General features: G+C 35.5%; 1 long non-coding RNA gene across 2 annotated transcripts; it reads right to left on the bottom strand.

Moving 5' to 3' along the window:
* Positions 1–241: 241 nt before the first annotated feature.
* LOC136066598 (uncharacterized) lies at positions 242–2985 on the bottom strand. 2 transcript variants are annotated; one of them, XR_010628110.1, is made up of 2 exons: positions 2484–2985; positions 242–927 (listed from the first exon to the last, which is right to left on the bottom strand). It is a non-coding gene; the product is annotated as an uncharacterized LOC136066598 (long non-coding RNA). The 2 variants fall into 2 exon arrangements; XR_010628111.1 differs by having other exon boundaries at positions 2488–2985.
* Between the last annotated feature and the right edge of the window lie 757 nt (positions 2986–3742).

Raw genomic sequence — 3742 nt, 5'->3', positions numbered from 1 at the left:
GGATTATGTTGTATGGATGTTATCTTAGGTAATGTTGTACCGTTTCTTCAAATATTTTGGAGCTTAAATATGTAGGAGGATTATGTTGTATGGCATTTATCTTCAGAATTGTTGTGGTTATTTGATAGATTTTGGAACCTATCATTTAGGTTGGTGCAACGGATTATATAAACGATTTAGGTAATGAATAGAAGTACTGTCCTTAGAAAACACCTGAATATGTACCAACCAACACAACAACAAAACGAAGCATTGCAAGTTGCATCTACATAAAACGTGTCCAGCAACGAATAATAGGGCTTACATATGTTTTCTAATATAAATATATAAAGGCTCATGGTAGGCACATTTGCCTCTGTCCATTGCCACAAACATGGGCGTAACAACAAAATACAACCCAATCATAACCCAAGTCATAATCAAAACTATCCTAAACTTGTGCAGTTTCTTCTCAGCACATCGGATTGTGACTCTATACTTCTCAACTCTGCGCTTGGCTAAGCGTTCCCGCTCTAATTCTTTTGTTTCCATTCGTTGTGCATTGTCCCTCTCATTTTTGGCGGCTTCCGCCTCGGCTACTAGTCTTCATAACCTTTTGTGCACAATTGGGGTTGTTGCAAGTCCACGAGGGCATGTGTCCTTGTCTAACCACCTAAAGAACTTACAAGCCTGATCGGAGTCCCGTGACAAAATTCATACCATATAGTTGACGGAGAAATTAGATAGATTCAGAAGTTCACATACAAACAACGTGGAAAAGAGCAAATAATTTTGATACAGACCGGCGGCTAGTGTTGACATCCATAAAACCTCCTTTCCAAATTACAGAGGGATAAAGATGTCCTAAGCACACTATAGTCCATGTCGCACATATGCTGAGTAGATGTGGAGCTATAACTATTTGCGGAAGACATTGTTTGGATTCCCCTATATAGAAGGCATATTAATTAAGAAAAATACAACTTAACTAGTTTTGCATCCATCAATAGATCATAAATTCTCATATGCGCCAAATCTTAAGTCAATTCATTCCAAGTAGCTCACGCTTATTTATATTACCAATGTTGATTATAACAATGAAATAGTTCATGTTACTTGACATTTTGACAAGCATGCAAGTGAAGCCCAACATAAGCACCAAAGAAGTTAAAACAGAGGCATGTGGAAAATCACAACCCCATGAACACTAATCTTCAAAGAATAAATATAACCATGCACATAGCTTTTCAACAAACCAAGATTCTGTAAAGCAATCTCACAAGAAGAATTGCCATGTGGTAAGCAGCTATAGTTATAACAGCAGATGTTTTCTATTATTTCAAAGATTGGTTATGTTGAGGTTTCTATTTATTTAACAGAAAAAACAATTTTCTAGGAAGTCTAATGAATATAACAGGGCTGACCAACAAGCTATGTGCCCTTGACCATAAATCTAGGAAATGTACAAGCAGAGACTGATTTTATAGTAATTACATATTTACCAATTTTCCTGAACATACATCTGCACAAATGCTAAAGAGACACACCAGAAGATATAATCATATAAATATTATTATACCAGCAACTTTATACTTCAAACTCGGACTATTGAGATATCTTTTGGAACCATATAAAAAAAAAGAAGAAAAGAAGAAGAAGAGAGAAATGCAACACAAGGATGGTTTTTTTTTTTTTTTCACCCCCTCTTTCTTGTATCATACAGGAGATTCAAGTTATTAGCAACACATGGAATTGATTTCCATGTTATTCAGCATTTTCCAATGTGTGGTTAATAATTGCTGAGAACAGTTTTTACCAAGTAACACATTTTGAAATTTGATATAGAATGTTTAACTTGACTCTGCTAAAGTAATTAGATTGTTTTGTGGTCCAGTTGTGATGGTTTTACTATGTGTCCATGTCCTAAATATATTTTGTACGAGTTAGAAACTAAAAATTAAAAAAAAAAGAAAAAAAAAAAAAGAATTGAAAATCAAGATGATCGACAATTTCAGAAAGTGAAAGTTTCATAGCTAGAATGATGATTGGCATATGATTATATTTATCATTTTAATTTTTTTAATATTAGAACAAATGTTATCTTGGTAGAAAAATAATGGTTTTTAAAGTTTAGTTTTGGCATGTGTAAGAAAGTGTAACACTTGTGATGTGCCTTTCATCAACTGTTTAAGGCATAAAAAGCTTGATCCCAAAAATGTAAAAACTAATGAGCATAGGCAAAGGTAGTGGCAGACTTGATCTATTCAATGATCAGTGACTTGCTACCACAGTCCTAGTAAGCCAACAGTATGGGCTTATCAATTTGAAGGTGGTATATATCTAGAGCTTTTTTAATCTCTAATATTTACTTGAATCTAGCTTGGTTAGAAGATTATGGGAAAATTATAACATTTATTTCCTAAAATTGTAGATGAAATGGGGATGGCAAATTTTGGGAAAATTATACTGTTTATTTCCTAAAATTATAACATTTATTTCCTTACCCACCGCCAATCAGCCTTTAGGAGCAAAGAAGGGATGGTGGATGTCTAGGCTCAGTTTCAGGGGTGGAGGTGTGGTAGAGGACGAAGCTGTAGCGTCCTCTTTGAGGTGTAGCGGCGCTCGCTAGGTTCCACCAAACATGGGTTCGTTGTCAGGGACTACGAAGGGGGAAGCTGACGGACGTGGGTCCCCTAGCGGCAGTGCAGTTGGGCAAGGATGGAGGAGTTGAGGTCAACGGTGGTCAACGAGAACAAGGGTTGATAGCAGCAGTGTGAATGGGTTTGAGGTGTTTGAGAGAGGAAAGTGAAAGGGAAATGGGTTTTGTGGTTGAGACTTGAGAGAGGAAAGTGCAAAGCCAAAGCTACAAATGTTCAATCTGCGGGTAACCTAATTGTTTGCATTGTACAGTGGTCAGCCCGTGGGTCCCACAAAAATGTGAGTTTTTGTGAGTTTTTAGGCAAAAATCAGAAGTGGGTTTAGTTGCCAAACAAGAGTGGGAGTGTTTTGGGGATTTTAAGTTATGAGAGTGATGAGAGTGTTTTGAGAGTGATAGATTATGAGTGATGAGTTAATTATCACTCAGCAACCAAACAAGGCCTAAGTATCACATTCAAACCAAATTAAGTCACTATGACTATGAGAATACCTTTCACTTGAAATTTTATCCATACAAAATAGTATAATAATGCCAGTATGAATAGTCCTCCTATTATTGCAATGATGATAACAAAAAACAGGAATAATACTCATGATCCTGCAGCTTGAACAGAGAAAAGTAGAGCTTTTATGGATTATGTTCAATGCTTACAGTAACTCAGATAAGATAGGGTTATGTATAGGACTCAAAAATCTACAACAAAATTAAATATCACCCTCAAAGCCAAAAAAAAAAGTCAAATGAAATCCTTGTTTTGAATTTAAATTAGTAAATCAGAACATAACTACGGAAAAATAAATTTGATGGAGCGAAATAAATGGAAGTGGCTGAATGTATCTCGCTCACTTTATTAAATAACTCAATTTATTCTCCAACATGAACACATATTATTCTCTTATAGACACTGTTTCTCAAGCCTCAGCCAATTTTGTTGAACTTATATCATAGTGTGTCATCAAAGAAAGTATCTATTTGAAGACTAACAAATACGGTGTGAGCCAACTGCTTGAATACTTAATTGGCTTATATAATAATTGGTCATTTAAGTAAACCAACTGCTTTTACTGGGAACTGCAATTCAAGAATGAGAACGTGTAAGAGCCT

The sequence above is a fragment of the Quercus suber genome, unplaced genomic scaffold (genome assembly GCF_002906115.3).
Source record: "Quercus suber isolate HL8 unplaced genomic scaffold, Cork oak 2.0 scaffold_40, whole genome shotgun sequence".
Classification (NCBI taxonomy): Eukaryota; Viridiplantae; Streptophyta; class Magnoliopsida; order Fagales; family Fagaceae; genus Quercus; species Quercus suber.
This window is presented reverse-complemented; position numbering and strand designations above follow the sequence as displayed.